Raw genomic sequence first — 23705 nt, 5'->3', positions numbered from 1 at the left:
AGAGGAACAAAGCATCAACTTTCAATGCCAAACACAAAATCAACAGCTGTGTCTCAGATACACTCTCCAAAGAAAATGAAGTAGCCCTGCAGCAGGTATTTCTGACACTGAAAACCAACCAAAAATCCATCTGTACAATTTCCTCTATCTCCTGCCTGGAGTCTCTCACACACACACACACACACACACACACACACACACACACACACACACACACACACCACACACACACACACACACACACACACACACACACACACACACACACACACACGTACGTCTACGTTCCTGGAAACTGGTTCATTTTGTGAAATCAGCTTTGCTTTCCAATAGTGTTTCAGCTCCCTCCCATGTGGCCATTATGGTTGCTTCTTCACCATGCAGCATGTGTGTGTGTGTGTGTGTGTGTGTGTGTGTGTGTGTGTGTGTGTGTGTGTGTGTGTGTGTGTGTGTGTGTGTGTGTGTGTGTGTGTGTGTGTGTGTAGCAGAGGGCTCAGCTTTCCATTACAGCTGTGATTAATGGCCTAAACGAAACACAGCTCGGACGTGAGGGTAAATGATTTCTCACATCGCCCGTCTTCAATAAAGAGATTCCATTTACTGTTCGTTCCCTCACTCCGTCTCTTTCCTGTCTTTCTCTGTCTCTCACTCCGTCATCATTCTGTTTTTTTACCCACGACATTTATGAACTCACATGTGGTCGTCCGCAGACGCTCATCCCATCTTCCGTTTGTTTGTTTTATATCAGTCTATATCAGTGTGAGTCCTCATCCTGTCCAAATCTATTTACTCTGACTCTAATGCCTCTTCACCCACGTTGCTCACCCCTGTCAATTTATTCCCAACTGTCTTGATGCTGTCAATTACACGCTGTTATCAAACGCATTTAAGATGATTTTCAGTTGAAAATCTACTTTAATAATTTAATCGTAAGGAACAGTGTCTGTGTGCTAAGGACAGAGCTAGAGTGGGGATGTGGTTAGCCTAGCTTAGCATAAAACAATAAAACAAGAAATAGGGAATCAAAACTCGTCTGGCTCTGTCTAAAGTGAAATATTATAAATATTATCCCTAACAACACATCGCACATCGTAGGTGCGCGTGTTTGCATAGGAATACTGAAGCTCAGCAGTTGAAAAATGTCGTACCAAAGCAAAGTGTGTTTCCCGCTGCCTCTCCTGAGTCTACTGCAGGTACCTACCTGCCTCACACAACCCCCCGTCAAATAACCCCAACTATCACTTTAAATGACTTGGGACACAGCTGGAGGAAAGGGAATTATTGATAGTGGAGAGTAAAATGGTGTTTAATACTTCAACAGAGGAGTGGCACGGGGATGAGTCGGGTACACAGTCATCTAGTTTAAGTAAACAGGAGTGAAACTGTCCTGGGTGGAGAAGGCGTTAGATGGAGTAATTGAAGCTCTGATTGTGAAGAGCTTCACTGTTTAAAGGGTGATTAATAGTTTTGAAAAGGAATCTAAGGTTACTTTTATTGCCTTTAATGAGGTTGTTAAAGTAGGTGTTCCGTGCCTCTTTAATCTTTAGATTTAGTATATTCAACCTAAAGCTTAATGTTTTTCCACCTGTGTTGACGCTGCCGACATTTGCCTTTTTGTACAGTGGAGGGAAATGTTCTTAAAAATGTGAGTGTGCTAACAGGATTGTCCATTAGACACGATAAAAGATCATTTATGATCAGAGATCATGTCAACTGATCTTAAAAAGCCTAATGAAATGCCTGGTCTCAAGGTCAAGGGAGAGAAATTAGGATGACACATTTCCAAAAGTTGACTGCATTCCCTCAAACAGGCTTCTGTCTAATTTGTGGGAAATCAAATAACTTATTGGACAATAATCTCACATCATCAGCCCAAATCACAGGTTCCTAAGGAGCTAAGGGGAGGTGTGGGCAAGCCACAACCACCAAGGAAGAAACATGAAGCATCAACACTGAAGAACCAAAAGCTGCAGTTCCTCTAACGACCACTAGAGTCTGGCTCCAACAGTGAGTCAGTCCCCATAGACTCCCATGTTAAAATGTCACATGAAAGCCTGCAGAGAAGTCACCACCAAAGAGTCACTGTACTGAATAAGGCATGAGTAACACTCGAATGTAGCACTGACTCAACAAACCTTGTCATGTGTCAGCAACTGTTGTCTTTAGTTTGTCTGACAGTAAACAAAGTAAGACACCTTCTTTAGAGAACAACCATGTAAGCCTCTTCTCTCCATGCTGCTGGAATTAAAGAGATTTGATTCATCACACCAGAATTAGCAACTCTCGACAAAAAGAAGAACAGTACCTAATTAGCCAGCAAATTAATTAGCCTTGGGTTAGCCTACGAGCTAGATACCCAGACGCCCAGTTGTGTTAACGATGCTAACGGGAGCTTATGTTCACTACAAAGTCTCACCAAAATCTCAGTTCCACATACGCCCCCTCCTCTTTGCCTATTGGATTAGATGGGAGTTAGGGGCGGAGTCAGGCACTGCCAAGATGGCGACGGTTGAGCAGTTCCCTCTGAGCTTCAAAACAGCCCTACAGAAACCCGTGGGTGATGTCACGGAGGCTACGGCCATCTTAATTTACAGTCTATAGTGTTTTCATAGGTTTTTTTTATTAGTTTCTGACTGTAGGAAAGTGGGGAAAACCATATATGGCTAAAGTGGCTAATTTACGGGATGCTTTTTAATAACTAATGTAATAACTTATCATATTTTTCCCTTCCATTCACTGAGCCGCCACTCAAAGTGTTTGAACACCTCTGGTCTATACGTATGTGCGTCAGGAAACGCCAGGTCTGAACGATTTCTGGATGCAGTTTTAAGATAGAGTTTGGGGTCGTCTAATATGTGGTTCATATGATGGTTGGAGGCCAGGAGGGATTAGGTGCATTTGGAAAATCACATCATGGTGTCTACAGACAAAATGCTGCAACAAAAAACACAGCAAAAAGACAAACATCCTTCTGGATGTATAGGATAGGATATATATTGTCCCTTTAAAAACATTGATTAGTGCAGCTCTAAAGAGGTGACATTTAAATAAATAGTTGAGAAAATATTTCTATTAAAAGTCTATAGTCATTGCTGTAACTTCAGTGAGATGCTGCCTCCGGAACTATTTCTACCTAAACACAGACTGATATGATTCACTCCTTGTTTGCACATGATGTTGACACCTGACACTCGACTCCTCGTCGCAGTGACAGCAGCTTCCTTGTGGTGAAGGTAAACGGCCCACTGCTGTGTGTCGCCCTGCTGCTGAAACAAGCCCTCTCTCTGGTCTCTGATGACTCTGTGAAGCTCTTCTCCACCTCCTCCCCTCCTCCCCCCACAGACCACAACAACTTTGATTTCTGTGGGAGTGGGGAGGAGGGGAGGGGGGGGGGGGGGGCAAGGCTGAGCATGAAGGCAATGCATCAAAACGCCTTTGCAGTGCTGCTGATAACACTGCGGTGCCTCAGGAATAATAGACTTGATTGAATTAGCCATCCATTTTTCTCCACGCTCATACATCTCGCAGTGGCTTGATCCCACTGGCAGCCAAACGCTTGTGATTGAAGAGTCGGAGGAGGGGGCGGCGGACGGAAAAAGAGGAGAAAGTCAAGAGGTGAGAGGACGGGTTTGAAGGACTGAGACGAAATGAGAAAAAGTGGCAGGTGGAATCCGAAGACAGGCTGTTTGAATGTGTTTGAGCTGGGGTGGAGGGGGGGGTCACAATGGACTCCCCAAGCCTCTCTTTATGTCTCTTGTCCTTCACATCTCGTCCTTGAGCCTCTGAAATTGAACAACTGTATAACAGTGATTTCCTAACGGGTGTGTTCAACCATCAAACGGCGAGGGGGGGGGGGGGGGGTCTTTTGAGCTCTTGACAATTAGAGACGTCCAACAAGTAAAAGTCCTTCACATGATTGATTAGAGCGTGTGCCACATTTATCAAACGTGTATTGAGAGGAGAGGCTTTGTGGCACGTTTGAAAAGCATTTCATCTGTAAACATCTGAGACCTGGCGTATAAAAGAAACATGCTAAGAGGTATCTCTGCATTCAGCTCGCCACACACACCAGCAGAATATGAAACATGAAATGGTGGCCCCCTCGGAGTGGATACAGAGGCGGGGGGGGGGGGGGGGGGGGGGGGGGGGGTTGTCACTGTGGATCATGCAATATCTTATGGGCCCAGACTTTGAACGCAGCGCCTGCTTATTAATATTCCGGTCTCACCACGTGCTTTCATGGAGGCTGAGATGGGATTGCAGCGATAACTGAAGTACATGGCGATGGATGCAATCCCCTGAATTACCTGGAACCTGACCGGCAAGCTAAGCCACCCATAAGGCAGCCTGGAAGTAAATCAATGCCTGTAATTGGTTTGTGTCCCTCCCTCTCTCCCCCACCCTCCCTGCCTTGCTAACTTCTCATGAACATAGTTGACACAGCCCCAATTTGTTTTCTTTATTGCTGCTTATGAAAGGATGGGAAATAATAATAAGTGTGTTTTGAGAAGATGAGAGAGCGGCAGACAGAGAGATTTAAGAAACCTGGAGTGTAAGCAGCTCGTATTCGTACGCCATCGCTCACTATAACATTTTATGTGTTGTTTTCCTCATCTGTCTCTGTTATACTTATGTCTGAAGATGCAGTCAGGGAAAGTTATGGTTCTATTCATGATTTAACTTGCAGACACAAAATAAGATGTTGAATAACTTGCATCCAAAGCAGAGAAAAAACACAGTACTGCATGCTGCCAGCAAGTGTTTTTGTAACAAACCTGGAAACCACATTTGCATGCGCCAGGTGACCATCTTTTTTTTTTTGTCTGAGGCCAATTTATTTTTGTACAGAAACAGAAGAAACAGAAGTAATTAGATTTTTCTTCATATTTCAGTTAAACAAATGTGAACATTCAGCTGACCACATCTACAATAATAGAGATATGCAAAAAAAAAAAAAAAAGCTGTTTTTCCACAGTAATGTGAATAAGTTTGCCATCGCCTTGCAAAACCAACACATACAAGCTTTTCACCGCTGCACTCCAACAAGCTGTGTTCCTATTGGACAATTCTGCAGCACACAATTTACACCAGCACCAATGTTGTGTAGTGTTATGTGGCAAAGCAGAGAGTGATGCATCAAACCGGTTAGCATCCCTGATCCATTAACAATCCAACAGTTAATGTAACAGCCCTCCTGTTAAAATAAAACGAGCCCATAGGTCGTCTGTGCAGCAGGTTATCATGACCCATAGTTACCTTTTGTTGCTAGGTGATGATGACAGGAGCAAAGCGAAAAGTGCGGTGACGTATTTTAAACAGACAAAATAAAGGATTCCCATGTGAAAGTAGCAGGTTATGTTGTTGAATTTATCCACATTGTTATTATTTATCGTTATTTGGCCCGCTGGCCCGTTTACGGCCCATTAGATGTCCTCTGCCTTTACCTCACTCTCCAGAATTCAGATATACCTTCTACTTGCGCTAACCATAAGCTAATAAATATGATTTATGAATATCTACAGCAGAGTGTGGTGACTACATACCGTTTAGACTGTAGAACTCCGATTCTCCCTCCATTCCTCCGTTGTTTATATTCCTTAAGTCCACAAGTGTCCACAGGTCACAGAAATCAGAGGGGTTCCCTGTAAAAGTATTCCAGGTTAATCAATATCATCCTGAGAAGTCCAAAGCAGAGGACCGAGCGATTTGTTCCCGCTGCTCTTCCCTCACTCCTCTCTCTCTCTCCTTCCGGTTCCATCTTTGCTGTGTTAGCGGATCTGCTATTGTTTGTTAGCTCTCTGGCTACAAAATGGCGGCCTCCCTGTAAAGATCGGATCCGGTGTCACTTCGAGGCGGTCCGGGGAAGACAGCGAGCGTAACCGAGTGTATGACGTAATGACGTTCTCTCCGTCGGAAAGTCTGTTTTTTTTTTCACAGCTTTACTGAATTACTGCAGCTTGTAGATGGACGTCTCCACTGACCAATCAGAGCAAACTAGGGGGGCGGGCACTTCAAATGGAAAGCCAATAGGCTTTGAGGGGTGTGACAGACAGTCAGCTCTGTTTTGAATGGTTCCAAAAAGGTTTCTTAGGCATCAGAATGTTTCAGTGTGTTTTCTATAATTTCATAACAAAGAGTTAAAGCACATTTCTCCCAGTTTTCCTTTCAGAGAGTGAAAATATGAACTATAAAGGCTTATTAAACTAAACTATTAGGCCAAGAGGCCTTGAAGCTTCACAGAGCAGCTTTTGACAACATGTAGGAGTATTGTGGAACTTTTTCATTGTTCTTGTATAAACTATATCCTGTTGGTAGTTATGTCTTTTTTACAGTTGAGAACTGAAAAATGATAAAAAAAAAAAAAAACAAAGCATGTATGTCACATGCAAAACAGACTAACTAGAATACATTACCTTACAAATCTGGCCTTACAGTTCTTCTGTTACAAGCTTATTATTATTTACATATGCAACTGTATGCAAATTAGGTTTAAAACATGTGGGCTCTAAGAGGATATATAAGACGTAGTAGACATAAATGTTAGCCACAATTCTTAATGTATGTCATACTAATGCTACCTAGCGAACAAAGCTTTTTGCTACTACTGATAAGCTACAGGTGTGTCATTGCAGTTTGTCACATGAGGATTTAAGATACTGTGCATGGTTAATATAATAAATTAACATTTAATTAACTGAGCAACCGTTAACAGCAGCCAACATGAAGCCTCCTCTTGTGAGCTTTTCTGTAATATTTAGGGTGAAGTCAGGGAAAAAACTTTCCCAGTGATAATTATAATTTGGAAGATAACTCCCACCTGACATGAATGTGACATCAGTAACTCCATTCAGCACATTCATAATAATAATAACAATAATAAACTTTATTTAGATAGCACAGTTCAGCAATAAAATCAAGGAAAATAAACCAACGTTGAATTAAAACAGCAGGATAATTCAAGATAAAACAGCCACCAGAGGAGAAAGCAATATGAAAATAAAATAAAAGTGAATTAAAACAGCAGGATAAGACACGACTATCAGGTAAAAGAAAAGACACTTCAGGAGAAAGCGATGGTGAAAAGATGTGTCTTAAGATTGTGTTTGAAAGAGTCAACAGATTTAGAGCATTGTACTTAACCATGTCGGACAGATTAGACGGGGCGAAGGCGATCTGAAATTTCAAAACCAACAAAAGAATTTCTGTGACAAACAGATAACCAGATTTCAAGATTGGAGCAATGTGTGTTCTCACTGTCCGGTTTTCATCAGAACGTTACTGCTGCTGTGTTCTGTATGGCGCAGTAAGAGATGTTTGAGGCTAGCAGTTTTGCCTCCAGCTGGTGAGGATGTGCAGAGACAGTAGCCTGCTGAAACGCCGCAGCGACAGGAAGTGGACGATTAGCAAAGCCTGTAGTAAAAGACATGAAAGAGAAGCAGGGTTAAAAAAGGAAAAAAAAGGATGCAGCTTCTCTCATGAGACTGAAAACGACTTCACTAAAAAGCTGAGGAGCTAAAAGCTAACGTCACACCTTGTCCGCTCATCAAATATTCATCAGTTTGTGTTCGTTAAGACTCACAACTGTCAGGTCGCAGGTAAAGCTGCGGGAGGGTTTCCTCATGTTTATCCCACATGTACCGAACATATTTTCAGCCATAAGAGGAAGAGGAAGCACCGTCAAACATATATGAAACAGCTCTACAGCCCGATCTCCATCAGGAGCCGCCATTTCTGTGATTTACAGGGTCACGATTTGGAAACTGCTGCGACTCAACAAATTGTCCTGATTGTCGGTTGAGGTGGCGGCGGCGGCGGCAGCGACTCCATGTCAGACTGTGGATTGAGGACCAGCTTTTCCAATCTGCCACCCCTGAACTCAGGCGTTCAGAGAAAGAAACTGACCTTGGATCAGGGTTTACAGGTCCGTTCATCTGGTCTCCACAGTTCTGTACGCAGATAAATGGCTGGCTTTATTTTCTGCTGTCTGAGGCTGAATGAGGCTGTAGACGTGCTGAGATGAAACAGAGGGGGTTGATGCGCTCCTTCACCTCTACACCCTTAATTCCTCTGCATCAAATCTACCCATTCTTCCCACACTCCCTGCAATCTCCCCCATCCCTCCCTCCCTTTCTTCCTCACCCCATCCCTCTGTTTTCCCTCCGTCTCTCTCCTCCCCTCCTGCACCGCCTCTTTAGATTTATCTCTCACTCACCTCTCTGCCTGTGGTAAGCTCTCGAGGCCCTGTCATCGAGCAGAGGGGGTGGGGGGGGGGTGGATCCTCCGGAGGGAGCGACGCCTCGTTTCTGAATGAGGTGACACCCACCTTGGCGGAGATGACGTGAGGTCAGACGCAGTAGAATGAGATGCCGCGCCCACGTCGCTCTGCCTATAACACATGGCAGAGGTGAAATGTGTGGCCACATCACTGTCTTCATAATAAACCCCCCCCCCCCCCCGGGGGGTGTGTGAGTCGCCCTTGTGTGTGTGTTGGGAGATGCATGAGAGTGTGTTCCTATCTCTGACATGCTTTTAGAAGATCATACAACTGGGGTCGTCTCCTCTCCGTGTCACAGCCATTAGTCCTGCTAACAGGGTTTAAGATCTGCCCATAAAGTTTATCACTGATTTCCCTGAATGTCCTGCCACGAAGGACGTTTAATTTCCAAAATAGATCATTATATCGTTTGATTTTGTGTGATTTCCAGTGGTAAAATGTGACCACATGACCATCACATACTGACCTGAAGTTATTCTTACTTAGCACAGTAACTTGTAATGACAGGGGAGTGTTCTTCGATCTTTGCTCCACCTGTTAAACTACCTGTTGAACTAGCTGTTTACTTTATGCTTTGATGGTAAATCAGCATTCATCACCATTATGTAATAAATAATCAATGAAATTTTGTTTTTTTAATTCTGAATGTATGTTCTCGTTAGAGGCATTTTCAAAATCTAAATATAAAGAACAATAAAAATCTAAATTACTAACTAAATTACTCCAACATTGTCACACTGTAAATAACCCACATTATAAGGCCAGTGCTCATCAACATTGTGGTGTTGGCTTCTTAGTGATTTTTCTCACTAGATTTGGCGACTTTTAAAACCTTTTAGCTCCTTTTCTTCAGATAAGCAGGTAGCAACATGTCTGTATCCATTATATTCACCTGTAGTTTCAGCAGCTTGTCAGCTGTAATCTCTGCTGTCTCAACACTCAGACATGTCTGAGATGACATTTAACTACAGTTCACAATGATGTTGTGTCATTTATCTATTTACTGTTTTGGAGGTAAACACAGGTCATGGTGCAGAGTAAGTCTCTGCTTTATTCCCAAACTGGATTTTTAATTATTTGTGTTGTTATAAATGTCAACGAGATTTTGAATGAGGTTTCATGACAGCAGTTTTCTGCAACTTGCACATAAAAATATCTTGCATGAAAAGTAATTGGAAGAAACAGCTGTGGATAAAAAGTTGATCCAAAGTTGTAATTTTTATAATTAAAGGTTCCATATTTTACATTTCTCCTGTTTTATTTGAAGTGTTGATCTATAAGAAGATATAAAAACCATCTCAGTGTAGTTTTACATCTCCTCTCTCAGGCTTCTCTCTGGAGCTCTAGTAACAACAGGTCAGTCAGCCAATCAGAAGAGAGGAGGCTCTGAGCCTCTCTTCTGATTGGCTGACTGTTTTCTGAGTGCTCCAATAAAAATAAAGCAGATTTCAGGTAAAACACTCAGAGAAACCACATCCTGCAAGGTTTGGATGGTGGGTCCAGGTGGGCGGGGCTTGGTGACTGCTTTGTTGTGACATCACAAAGTTCCAGAAGTCCTGACGGCTGGTTTTAAGGCTCAGTTTCTGAATACAGGCTGTGTGCATTTCTCTGTAGACTGAGGCTTTGATACTTTCACAGTATTAATATAGAAGCTAGACCTGATCTATAATCACACTACACATGGACACAGACCTTTAGACCGGATGGAGCTTTAAGTTTAGGCTATACCTATGACAGTTGCCTGGTAACATTAATGAGGTTTGAAGAAACATATGATCTTCTTCGGGATGTAACACACACAGGTGCACCCTGACACACACTGCAAGTGCACACAGTAACAATCAGGATCCTGCAGGTATTTCTCCTGAGAAACTGGATTAGACTTTAGCAGAAAAACAGGGATCTCAGTTCGTGCTGCTGATCCCTAACTGGTGATAATAATAAACTGACCATGTTAGTTGCTGAAATCTCGACGCAGTAAGAAAAAAAGACAAAAAAGGTTAATGGTAAAATTATTACTCAAAATACTGTTTGTTCCTTTTATGGTTCATCATCATTACTGTAATTCTGTTCTATGTCCAAATAACACATTTTAGAAATCCTGAATGCTGGTGTTTCTTGGCCCAGTGGACTGTAATAATAGTTCTGTGTTACCCCAGGTGTGTACAGTATTATCATAATATCCAAATAAGACTAACATTGTAATAAACCAGAATTGTCCTTCAGGGTGAAGACGGGACAGAAGACAAATCTGCCTTTTAGTCACGAGCTGCTCGGTGCCAATTTCCAAGCGCAGGACAATGTTCAGAGGACAGGATGACAGATAACAGAGGTTCTCTATCGACGAGTTTATTCTCCAATCTCTCAAATGTGAACTGTCAAACTTTGTGTGTGTGTGTGTGTGTGTGTGTGTGTGTGTGTGTGCATGCACTTGCAGTGGATATGACAGCAGTGTCAAGGACACGGCGACGAGACGAGGGCCTTGTCTCACACATGGACAGAGGTCTGGTGTAATGAGGTCTCCCCCGGCTCCACGTCAACCTGCCTGTCATACACACACAAACACACACACACACATACACACAAACACACATCAGAATCACATTAAGTCTTGGCCACTCAAGTCGTTTCATTTGCTTTGATCAATACGTGGAAAGTGATCTGAGACCGGTCCAGTGGCCGTGCACTGCATTTTGTTCTGTCTCTCTGATCAATAATCAAACTCATGTGTGTTTCTTTGACAAGAAAATAGACACATGCATACAGAAAATATCATGTTGTCACTTAGCAGAGTGTGTATTTTTCCAACGAGCGTGCTGCTGCTGAGAGGACAAACACAGTAACACCTCAGTGATAGCAGGAACACACAGTCCTGCAATCCTGGTTTTCACATTACGCTGGGAAAATCATTGTTGCCAGGCAATGGCACATCGACGGTTCACTCAAACTTGACACGACGAGCTCTGCCTGCATTCCTCCGCCGCTCTGACGCCGCCGTCACACCCTCTCCAAAAGGCTCTCTGTGGTTCGTGTTTGTCCGGAGCATCACACGGAGAGTCGTGTCCTCAGGGAGCACATGAAGAAAACTGAGAAACTGTGCTCAAATGGTGCAACCTCACCCCAATACACACTAATTAAAAAATCAATACGTGAAGAAGCGGTGCTGCTCCAACACGAGAAGTAACCAGCATTTCAAACAAGAGCATCTATCAGTTAATGATGTGTGGGTGCTATACTATTACATAGGAGAAACTTTTTTCCTCTGAGTATTAATGTGCATGACAGGTTAAGCTCCCTACTAGAAATAAACAGCGCCATCTAGTGTTGTTTGTGGCCGGTGGCTGCAAATGAGCGACCAGAGAGGATGAATCAGAGGCGGGAACGCCTTCAGACTGCTCTCTGCCGTACGGTCATCTGCACCGCCTTGTCTCAAGCTCTGCTCTCTGCTTCCTTATCTGGTCCACAGCCAGACAAACAGATGCACACGAGCCGTGCACAAACCCAGCAGCAGACTCATTCATAGCACACAACGTCCAGGATCAATAGCTTTCTGGGACTGCAGCCAGGAAACAAAAAAGAAAAAACTTGTATCCTCACTGTAGTCTGCACTCACTTCCTGTGTCACTTTCCCCATGTTAACAGAGGAGTTCTGCACAAGGTTATTTTCTTATTACACAACAGCTTCTTTCACCATGCAGCAACACTTTCAACCAGCTTTGCAGTGTCAGATAACCCTCACATGTTCCCATCCTCTCCTCTTCCTCACGGGGGGAAACACAAAAACACCGGCGCGTTTGTGGATTTTTATTTTTCTTGTTTTGTGCATTCAGTGTAAGTCACGACCGGAGAGCGGCTGACAGAAGGCGGGAGAAATTCCTCCAACACCGAGATTGCAGAGGCATTTTTGTTGCTTGTGAGGATAATGATATGGCCTGTGTCGCAGAGAGGGGGCAGCGAAGGTGCAGTTAGAGCTGGAGAAACATGTCTGTAGTTTATTACAGCCTGCGGGTACAGCAGAATCTGAGGGACCAGAGACAGATCTTCACATTCAGGCCAGAAAAAAAAAAAAAAAAAGAAAGAGAGGGAACAACAGCAGAAATAGCCCAGCTGATATGAGAATACATTTGGAGAGAGGATAACATCTATCCAGTCCCCAAACACAGAAGCTACCATCTAATATAGCTGGTGTTGTCCTATACGAAACCAGGAGCTGCACAGAACAGTAAACAGGAGAGAGGAGAGGTGGTAATATATCGCACTTTTTAATCCAAGAGGGTATTTTATATTTTGAATGCAGAGCTCACAGCATTGAACAGTTACCTTGATGAAAATCATGTGTTTCACCTCGTTAACGTCCATATGATGTTTTTATATAACACAGACACATGATGATGAAATAATCATCAGACTGAGTGTTTCCACCTTGACCTGCAGTGAACCAATGACAGTCTAAAAACAGATTCAGGGTTTAATACGTCACAAATCTAAGGAACCAATCCTGTCACCTTTTGGGGGGGGGGGGGGGGGGGCGCGCACAACTGCTAACACTGTGTCAGCCACTGCCGGTTACAAGCTAACAAACAACATAAACAAATGAAAGATGCTAACTACGCTAACTGCTCTGATTGCTTCTTTTGTTTCTTTTATTCAGTGTTCAGACGTTGTTTTCTTGCATTAACAACCTGTGAAAGGGGTGGAGGGGTCTCACCCCCCCCCCGATTAAGACCTGGACCCCCACCCCCCAAAAGAGGTAAAAACACCAGTTTGAGGGGTTTGTAACATTTATCCATATATTGTAAATGTATATTTTCTATATTTATGGCTGGAAGAATCTTGTCATACGATTTCAGACACCCCTAAAGTGGACCATACCATTTCTAAACCTTGCTGTTAGTGGAACATCTACATCATCTGGAAACATCTGGAAGGTACTTGTCCTTTACTTGAGTATTTCCATGTTTTGCTACTTCATACTTCCACTTCACTACACTCCAGAGGGAAAACTAAGCTTTAGTGAACCAAGCAGGCTACTGTAGGGATTTCATCACTTATAATTTGCACTCTGACAATGGGTATATACTTTCTGAAAATTTGGGTGAGCTGACCCTTTAAAATTCGCACAATGGTCACAGCAATGGACAGTCTCCACTGGAAAAATAATTCATTTCATCAAATTAATGAGACATGGTCTTATTGTCCAGGAATTCATTTCCAGAGGGACACACACTGAGGTTATCTCAAATTCACTCATTTGAAAAATTTAATGACTCCTTACATCTGGGACAGTGACATGATTTATCGTGCTTATTTTCCCACCACAATATGTTCCCTGCATCAGAATAGAAACCACACTTGATCCAGGTCTGTCCGGACCTCTCTTCTCCCCGCCACTTTTCATCCGTGTTCCCCCATTAGTAATCCAATTACGCACAGTGGCTGCTGCCGCCGACGTAGTTGATCATGTTTTAATCATATTAAGCCTTTCAGATCGTTCAATTGTTTGTTTCAAATTGCTCCAGAAACGTGGTCTCGGGGAGGACGGAGGAATGACATTCTGGCTAATAAGCGATGAATAGAAAATCAACAGTGAGCTTCTAACCGCCTCCTCCAGCCAACTGCTGCCTGTATTTCTCCTCAACCACAGGCTGTTCCCTGCAGATTATACATGAGATGTCTAGTAATTGACACACTATTGTTGTGTGTTGGATCAATCTTTAAATACCCGATTTAAAGCCTGGGTATACACTTGAAGGTGCAGAATCAGGCCTGGCAGGAGAAGAAGAAGCCTCTGCACTCAATTTGGAGTCCGACTTTAGATTCTGTTGGACTGAAGTCAATATTTCCAGACCTCCCCGGGGCTTTGAGAAGAGGAAATGGTGAGAAATGTTGACAAATAGATAATCAGTTAAAAGCTAGATGAAGCGAACCTCACATGCCTCTCTGCCAGATGAGATAAAAATCTGCAAAGTGTAACTGCCGTGAAAGATAAGGAGGGAAATCTCTCCTCCTCCCCATCTTCTCTCTCTCACACAAACCAGCCACCGGCATCCATTTTTCTCTCCCTTCCTCTCTCAGTCTCCATCACTCTCTTCTTCTTTCAGGCTCACACTGTATGTAACAAAAACAAAATATCAGAATCACGTCTAACAACACAAAATCTTAAATGGAAAAATATTATTTAATATGAAAAAGTGCTGGTTTGAGGACATTAGCATCATCAAATGATTCAAGAGTCTGTCCTGCTGAAGGGTCCTTGAGAAAGACACTTGACCTCTGATGCTGGATCTAGGAAACTAGATGAAATTAAGAAATTAAGTGTAACAGCAGGTTTAAAGGCCCAGTCACACCAGCATTTAAATCTGTGACATCTTCTCCAACATGTCCTGCAACCTGAACAACCACACAGGTCGTCTGTTCCAACCCTCTGATACGACCTATGGGAGTGTCTCCTGAAATAGTGTGTACTGGACCTCAGTTGTCATGGCTACAACAATAGACCTGCGGAGCGTACCAACAGTGGCGCACAGGGACCTTCTTCGCAATGGCTTCAATTGCAAATGGTCATGGCTTGGTTAGATTTAGTAAAAGATCGTGGTTTCTTTGTTGTCATGGTTACAATAATAAAAAACACTCTCGGATAAAAGAAACGACGAACCCTCGTCTTGTTGATCCATCCATCCACCTCATCCTGCTGTTATTGTGGACTTTGTGGCTGATATACAACATCACTGGACTTCCTCCTTTGCTCCTGTCATAATTACTACGACCACCAGATGTTGCCTAGCAACAAAACGTAACTATGGGTAACCTGCTGCACAGACGACCTATCAATGGTAGACCTTCATCTCCAGAATAAATTAAATGCAACCAAGCTCCTGCCTTGCTACTTAAATGAAGTCAGCTGGCCTGTTTCCAATAGGCTAGTGTGTTAGCTGTTAGCTCACCAGCTACAGAGGTTTGTAGCAACTAGCCAGTCGCTACATCACCAAGGTTTTACCACCTGTTTTGTTTGCACAGGTGGATGATCTTGTCTGTGACACCACCTGGTTTCATCAGGCTCTATGCTGCTTATACTTGTTTTAAATATTTTCTCACTTAATATTTGTCTATGTGTTCAGATATTTGTCTCTGAGATTTCTGCCTGCGCCCCAGCAGCACCGAAAAATTACATTTCAAAAAAATCTCAACAACTCTCTCAAGAAACAGTGACACTGAGCTGCTCATATCTCAAAACATGAATACTGCACGACTAGATACCAGAAAAATATTTAAAATATAACACATAATACAATATTACACATTATTTTAAAAAATTGGGTGAACAAAACCTTTAACAAACAGTGTAAATTTCCATATTCACCATTGCTGGCCTTCTTGGAAAGCTCATACACAGTATGTTAGATCACACCTACTCTCAGACAAATGAGAAATAAGAGTAGGAGTTAGTAGGAGTTACAGCTATCTGCTTTCTGTCACGACAAACTGATCTGCATTCGAACACATATGGACATCACACAGGATGACGCTGTGATGAAACACTTCACATTCATCATGTGACATGGATTTAGAGGAAAAATCTTCTCGACAGGATGGAAAATATCCTGAAATACCGAGCCTCAGTAATGACATTCATAGAACAGGGGTCGGCAGTTTGTCAATGTAGGACGATTCACGCCCAAATTATGCAACACTGTGAAACATGGTCATGTATATTTCACCATAGGTTCATATTGAAATTCCTGTTATGTTCCTTTAAGAGCTGTAAGGAACAGAAACGGCCGAAGGGCTCCAGAAATAAAAATTTGTTTTGGAGCAAATGACACACACTGCAGACTGGACATTGTGCTTTCTCATTTCCCTGAGTCCCATCCTCCTCACACCAACCCAATCACCGTGACGACCTTGAAGAGGAGAGTTTGGCCATAAGACCCGTTTCTCTTTTTTCTCCTCCACTCCATCTTCCTCTGTCCCTCCCTCCCGCTTCCTCTTTTAATCCTCCTCCGCTCTCTCGCACCGTCTGATTTATATGACCGGGGTGAAGACAATAGCCACTCAGAGTGGAGGATGGGAGTCGAGGGGGAGAGATTTCATTGGCGTCACCACTTTCCCAGTCAGTTTCCTGGGCTATGTTAAAGTGGAGGAGATACAAGAGACGCCAAGGCCAGCGACTATAAACAGCCAGGACTGTCCTTGGAGGGCAGATTTCTCCGAACAACAGCTGATGGGAGATGACCTTCGACCTCAAAGAGATGTTCTGGTTGAATGGTGTGTGTGTGTGTGTGTAGGTGTGTGTATGTGCAGACGGCAGCAGACAGGAGAAAAAATAGGTTTAGATGAAAAAACAGAGAAGAAAAAAAAAAAGCAGTTTTGATTGTTACTCATTCTTTAGTTAGGGCTGAATTACCAGCTGGTACCAACCCAGACGCCCAGGGATCCACAACCTGTGGTCCGTGAAGGCCCCTGATTCACTATATTGAATCATAATGTTGATTTAATATAGTGTTAGTTGATTTGTAGAAAATTAATTGTGTTTTATTTTCCTGATTTGGAAATATTTACCACTAAAAGCCGACGTAGCCGGTTTCCTCACCTCTGTGAAGCACTTTAGCATCTTCACAGGTAGGAAAATGAAACTTCTGGTCCAACATATTCCTGGACATGGACATTAGAAGTACCACCATCACTGATGAGACTAAATTAAGCTAATTCCAGTGGTTTAGTATGTTATCTGTTCACAGACAGCAAATCTGTGGCAGGTTGCGTTGGTTGTTTACTGGGTCTCAGGGTGAACTGGGTGACGGGATCAACACAATGAGACGGGAAGAACTGGGATCAATATGGACTTTTTGCCTCTGGGGCCAATAGCTGGTTAATCCAACCATGGTTTTTTGTCCTTTTGTCATTTGAGAACCAATTTGAGTTCAGCTTCAAAGTGAGGATGATTCAGCCAAAGTTCACTTCAGTAAGAGTTTGGGATCTGGGTTTAGAATTAGACTAGGACTGAGTTAAGTTTAGAAATTTAGTTTTAGGTCAGGACATAGATTAGAGGTTTGAAACTAGTCAATGAATCTAATATAATCAAAGTAAAACAAAAGTGGGTTCACACATGTAGTTAGGTTTGTTTGTGTGTGTGTGTGTGTGTGTGTGTGTGTGTGTGTGTGTGTGTGTGTGTGTGTGTGTGTGAGCATGAACACCAGCTCTGCCTCTCCATACTGAGCCCCTGGGGATAAACAGGTAGAAAAGTAACTGATCCCCTGAAACACACTCTATCAGTTTAAATGCAGCTCTCCAATTTCCACCCCAGGTGAGGAAAAGATACCATCTCTGATTTGAAACTCCAGCTTCATCGACTCCACATCGCTCACTTTGGCTAAGGCAGTGTAAACATTTAATGAAATGACTCTGTTTAATCCCACAAGTTGAGCGAGTCCCTTTTTACAGGTGATAGAGGCAGAAGCGAAGTGTGCTTGATGGTGGAGGAGAAACAGGGCGGAGATAGTGGATGAGAGGATAGAAGAGGCTGTAATAGGGAGCTGGGTGCCGTTTGGGAGGCTGGATGGGTGGTGGTGGGTGGGGGGGGGTTGACTGTTTAAATGCTCACAGACGCCCATGCGTGTCGAGACTGCCAATCCTCTGGGAAATCAGGGCCCGGGAAGCCGTCAGGCTCCCTGGAAAGATCCCCATTTCTAAGCGCAGAGATCTGACATTTTGAAATGTGAAGCGGCCAAACCACCTGCCACATCCAAAGGTTTGATATGAGGCTCTGATGAGACAGACAGGGATGGGAAATGGGTCTCATTTGTTAAATTTTTAGATCTCATTGCTCCCTTTCTCCTCCTCCTTCTTCTCCCTTTCTCTCTGCCTTTCTCTCCAGATTCATCATCATTGTGCCATAACTTTCGGAAGTGTCTTGGTATCTCTGTAATGAGAACAACCCCCTAGATATTATTGATCTATGTCCTCAATTACCTTCCAACTCTCAATTATTTAATACAGTTCCAGCTCCTTCACATCCAGAAGTTGTTCAAAGGGAAGAGATGAAGGTTTAACTCTCCAGCCGTGCCTCTTCCTGGCACAGATAAAGTGTTTCTGTGCTACATGTCTTCTCTGATTGATTCTACACTATAATGCAATCTCCAGGGTCTTGGTTTGTAAAGCAAGCATTTCCTAAGTTATCCAACGCTGCCAAGGTGACCGGGTCTCTGCACTTAATGTCCTTGCAGCTTCACTTTGGCTATAGAGGCAAAATCACTGTACTGCCTGTGGAACATTTATATCTAAATGTAATGGAGGACGCTCTGTCTGTCTGTCCTTTGATTTGCTTGACATCTGACGCAGTGTCAACTGATGATGAAGATGAAGCTTCAAACCTCGTTTTTCCATGTGAAAAAACAGACAAACACCATAAATAACAGTGTAACATAAACTTTGATGTAAATGGTAAATAGATTGCACTTATAATGCTTTTCTAATTCCATCGACCAACGAATAGGCACTGCACTAGTTATTATACTAGTCTTCAGTGTTGGGAGTAGCTAACTACATGCAATTGAACTAGTAGTTTAGTTATTTGCTAACTTTTACCTTAAATCACAGTTTAGCTAACTAATGCTAGCTAGCTGAAAGTGCATCCTTTTATTTTTAATGTTAACTTGTCATTTCACCAACATGAAATGTGATATATGATCTAATGTTAGCAAACTCTGGTGCTCAGTCATGAGCAGTGAGACAATGGAGGATTAGTTGCTGTAGAGATACTTATATTATATATTATATTGTTTATTATTTCATTTGGTGTTATAGTTTAGTTTGCTTCACACTCTGTAGTGGGATATTTTATTTTTTTGGTTTGTAATATGACCTCTGAACAAGTAGACACTTTTTGCAATAAACTCAATTTAGATAATTTTTTAAAAAGGAGTTTGAATGACTTTTTCTAAGTAGTTTTAATTGACCAAACTAGATTTCTCCTTGTGATAGCTTTGCTGTAGTTCAACTTCTTCCAGTGTAAAGTCACTGGTAGCTTGCAAAGCTATTCTTCCAAAGTAGCTTCCCCAACACTGACAACTTTAAAGAGGCTCAGACTGTGATGTGTGATTACAATAACAAGAAAACATGGGCTGGAGTGATGTGAGTTTAGTTCCTGCCAAATGCCAGTACTGAAACAGCACCATAATCAACCAGGGTTTATTAGCATTCTTCCCTTTATGGGAACCTTTTGCAAGCTAAAGACAACATAACCTAACTTTGCTGAGTAATGACCCTGCAGGACCGGCTGCTCTTCCTAAAGGAAAAGATGGAGGGTGAGTGAGCTCCTCTTCACCGAGCTTTTATTGGGAGAAAAACAAGTTCAGGCTGTTTTGAGTGTAAATGTCTCTCAGGCATAATTTTTGAAGAATTTTATTTGGCTTGTTTTCACCTCTTTAAACTACCGCAGGGTTTGGTATATCAAATATAACAACCCAGAGTAGGGTTTTTTGTGTTTGCCCTTTAACATCAGAATGTTTAATGTGCACTGACTCACGTCCACAGCTGTTTCCTGTTGCCTCATCCACATCTTCAAATAAACTGCAAATGTAAGAGAAAGTAGAGCCACTGACTGAAATGAAAAAATCTTCAAAAGCACACAGATACATTTTTTGCTTTAAAAAAAACTATAATCACAATCTGCAGAAAAATGTTTAAAAACTCCGAAGTGATTTCTAAGATATGCAAATTAAAGCCGCACTAATCAATGTTTTTGTATTAACAATTGATCAGATGACTACATGTCACATAAGATGAGCTGATTGTAGTGACAAATCCACAGGAGCATTTATATGTGTATATGTATTTTTTAAATAACACATTTGGCCATGAAATGATTTTAAAGATGCAGTGGGTAGATATGATATAAATAAAGTATCTATCTATCTATCTATCTATCTATCTATCTATCTATCTATCTATCTATCCTCATAGTAGCTTTAAACCTGCAACACTCTGCACTGATTACTTTTGGCCATAATCTTTAATTCTTGATGATCAATTGAATTTGATGTTCCATATTTATTGTGTGTATACATGCATTGTGTGTATACATGCATACATGCCTTATCTATATGGGATAATGGATGGCAGATGAAAGTGATCAGACAGACTGAGCCTATCAAAGATGTTTTTTGCTTCATTGCTGCTGGTTGAGCAGTGCAGTGTTTCCAGTGCAGTGCGACCAGCAGGTTCAGCTGTTTTCTAAAGATGACTGGCGCCCTCTAGCAGTCAAATTAAAATGAACACACACTGTGATCAAGCATGCACTGTTCAGTATTACCAAGTCTCACTGTACTCATACAGTAGAGCTATTTGTTAGTTTCAGATTTGGACTGTTACTGTAGTGGTAATCCTCTCTCTCTCTGCTGGCTGTGAGGAAGAAGCCACAATCATCCCTCATTTCATTTCATCCCTATTTTCTTGTCATTTTCTGCAGCAGATGCCTTACATATGGCAGAGGAATCACTCTGAGCCATGAAGGACTTCACTGAAGGAAATCCATGTAATCTGCCGCGTCTTCCAGTTAATCATAGAGCTTAATAAGTCATGAAATCATTCACACTGTGACTACGTTTCAGTTTCAGTTTGCCCGCCGCTCACATGAATCGTGGAGGTGTCAGGGGTCACTGAGCTGGGATGCAGGAAGCTGCTGGGAAAAATTCAGTGTGCCATCCAGAAATCTGAAAGGGCAGAATACTGATGCCTTCAAGTGCCGCTGGAAATCATAAAAATGACCATATAGAGCGGAGCAGAAAAGAGGTAAAATACAACCGAAGAAGGGAAGATTTTATTTTTCATTTCTTCTGACTTGTGTGTCATTTCAGACTGCAAGCAGAAGATGAATATTTCCATGTCTTGACACATTTTCTCCATCATAATAATCTCAGTAGCTGGAGATACTTACACAGTCATGTAAGCTAAAGAAACTAAAAGTACTCCTTATATAAATAAATAAATGGATAATTTCACTTTTAACACTTCGTGTCCCACATTTGATAGTTTTAATAAATTCATGACACTGTGTCTGGTGCCTCTATCCACTCCTCTGAGAGTGATGAAAACAAATTTAAACTAGCCCATCTCAGTATCAACATTAACCACCACTATTTGATTTTTTTTTACTATTTCCAATGGGTAAAATTAAATTTCATTGCAGAGCCCTCTCTCTGTGCCTGTCATTCAGGGTGTGCAGAGCGTGCACACACATATGTAACTGACCCGACCCGAGTCCCTGAGGTTGGTTATTTGTTTGACACAATGTGAAGAGATTAAAGCTGTATGTACTGTTCAGTAATATGTTTGTGACAGAGTACTTGGTGATTAAAATATTTACAGTGGAGAAGCATCTATATGATATTATCTAATAATTAATTTAAGATTTGTTAATTTAAGTATTGTACAAATAAACTTTTTTGACATTTTGACAAGTTTACTGAACTATTTATGCAAACTTCCTGTTTGTTATGTGCCATTGATGTACTGACAACTATCACTGACTAAAGAGCTTCTTCTACAAATGAAATGCAGGGGGGCAGTGACTTAACCCAAAGAATTACCCACAGTAGGCACAGCTATAATATCGTTTCACAAGTGCATCATTACACCTCACATACACAATCCCCTGAAATATGTGTCATCCACACACTATTGCATGACAGCAACTCTCCCAAGTTTGATTTTAACAGCGCCAACAACATTTACAGACATAAAGCAAGTCAGCGTTTAAAGCAACAACCAGCAGGTAAAGACACCAAACAATCTCTGCTGATCAGCTGAGAACAGGTTCTATTGAAAATCACCATCTAACACAGGCATCACAACATAGTCACAATCTGTCCTGTGTGCTGGCTGTTATACAAGTAACAAAACTATTAGTGACATAAGCAATAGGCTAACCAAACATATAAAAGCATCCCACGACCCACAACACTAAAACATGAAGAAATAAATCAATCCTACCTTAACTGAGTGTGAAGTCTTCGGTTTGCTGATGAGTTCAATGTCCTCAGAAGAAGATCCTTCCGCTCTTGTTTAAACTTTCTGCTCAGGTCAGTCTCCAAGGCCAGCTGGGTCAGGTTAGCTTTTAGTCTGGCTCGGAAAATACCTTCTTCAGCCTGGAGAAATAATCCTGACTCTCAGCAGTGGAGGCCCCAGATGTCAGCGCATGTTTGGAGGCAGTGAGAACCAGAGGCCCGGAGGACCTGGAGACAAGCCGCCCGGCTGGCCTGCGACCCGAGTCTCCACAACACTGAGCTGCGACTCATCCATGTCGGTCTTGGTTAAATCCAGTGATGGCTTCACTTTCCCTGCATCCAGAAAAAATCCCACTGTCAGGGTTTCCCGCTCTCAAGGCGTCCGTGTCCTGGTGGAGTCGATACCGCCAAAAAATAAACAGCGTTTTACTCTCCGGTTCAATCTCCCGCTCTTACCGGTCCAGAGTGTGTCGTCACATTAGCCAGATAGCAAACTAAGCTAGCAAGGCTACTTCAAACACAGTGGGAAAGTTGCCAACTTGGAGTCCACACACACAAACACGCACGCACGCACACACACACACACACACACACACACACACACAACGCAACACTTACGTTACGTAAAGGGATAGTTCGGGTTTTTGAGTCATATATTTTTGGTACATTACCTAAAGTAGATTATGATGAGGGAGGTCCCAGTTAGGAGAGCCAGGGAGAGTAACAAAGCGACGTGTTGTTGTGGGCTGGGCCACGAGAAAAAAAGTATTTTAGACACTTTTAAAAATTTCCACCAAAACAATCCAATATCCGTTTAAATCTTCCCGTGAAAACAGCACGCGCTAACTCTTCTTTGGCGCTTCATTTTTTTAGTACCGTATTCCTACGCGCAAGCGCACTTACGGAGCGGCTGCGGCGTAATACAGTGGGTGCGCTTGTTCGTAGGAATACGGTAGCGGTTGAAAAAAATGTGACTTTGATTTTATTGAATTATAAATTATGTATATTTTATATTTTTAAAATGAAATAAAAATAAATAAATAAATAAAAAATAAAATGTTGAAAATTAGGTCTTAATCTTTATTGAGGGGCGGGGGTAGTCATTTCGAGGGGGATCCTGGGGGACACTTAAGCTGATGACCTCTAAACTAAAGTCCTGGTTGTACAGATACAGTTTAATGCTCTGGTTTCGAGATGTGCTGAGACATCAGTCGCCTCCCTGATGCAATGACTGAAGTTTTTTGGGTAGCTACAAATACACCAGGGGCAAGCCAACAGGGATCTCACTGTGGACGGTTTTCACACTGGATTTTTTTTCTGTGGGAAATAAAAACTTCTCCTAGAATTTCTTTCTGAACTCTGTACTTTTTCAGATCAGGGAGTGAGAGAAATCTGGAAGCTCGGGTGATTTTCTTCCCCACTTTCTC

The 23705-nt window shown here is 42.3% G+C and overlaps 2 long non-coding RNA genes across 4 annotated transcripts in view; both read right to left on the bottom strand.

The window, feature by feature from the left end:
- Positions 1 to 5828, bottom strand: part of LOC130161984 (uncharacterized) — a 50645-nt gene extending 44817 nt beyond the window's left edge. Inside the window, exon 1 of the long non-coding RNA XR_008826208.1 lies at positions 5544 to 5828. This is a non-coding gene — a long non-coding RNA (uncharacterized LOC130161984). The remainder of the gene's footprint in view (positions 1 to 5543) is intronic.
- Positions 5829 to 6862: 1034 nt separating this feature from the next.
- LOC130162144 (uncharacterized) lies at positions 6863 to 23307 on the bottom strand. 3 transcript variants are annotated; one of them, XR_008826245.1, is made up of 5 exons: positions 22950 to 23307; positions 22265 to 22667; positions 10707 to 10820; positions 8213 to 8382; positions 6863 to 7410 (listed from the first exon to the last, which is right to left on the bottom strand). It is a non-coding gene; the product is annotated as an uncharacterized LOC130162144 (long non-coding RNA). The 3 variants fall into 3 exon arrangements; XR_008826244.1 differs by lacking the exon at positions 22950 to 23307 and adding an exon at positions 19800 to 19843 and having other exon boundaries at positions 22265 to 22818; XR_008826243.1 differs by lacking the exon at positions 22950 to 23307 and having other exon boundaries at positions 22265 to 22734.
- Positions 23308 to 23705: the final 398 nt, after the last annotated feature.

This window comes from Seriola aureovittata, chromosome 21 (assembly GCF_021018895.1).
Source record: "Seriola aureovittata isolate HTS-2021-v1 ecotype China chromosome 21, ASM2101889v1, whole genome shotgun sequence".
Taxonomy (NCBI): domain Eukaryota; kingdom Metazoa; phylum Chordata; class Actinopteri; order Carangiformes; family Carangidae; genus Seriola; species Seriola aureovittata.
The sequence above is the reverse complement of the archived record's forward strand: the minus strand, read 5'-3'. Positions and strand labels throughout refer to the sequence as shown.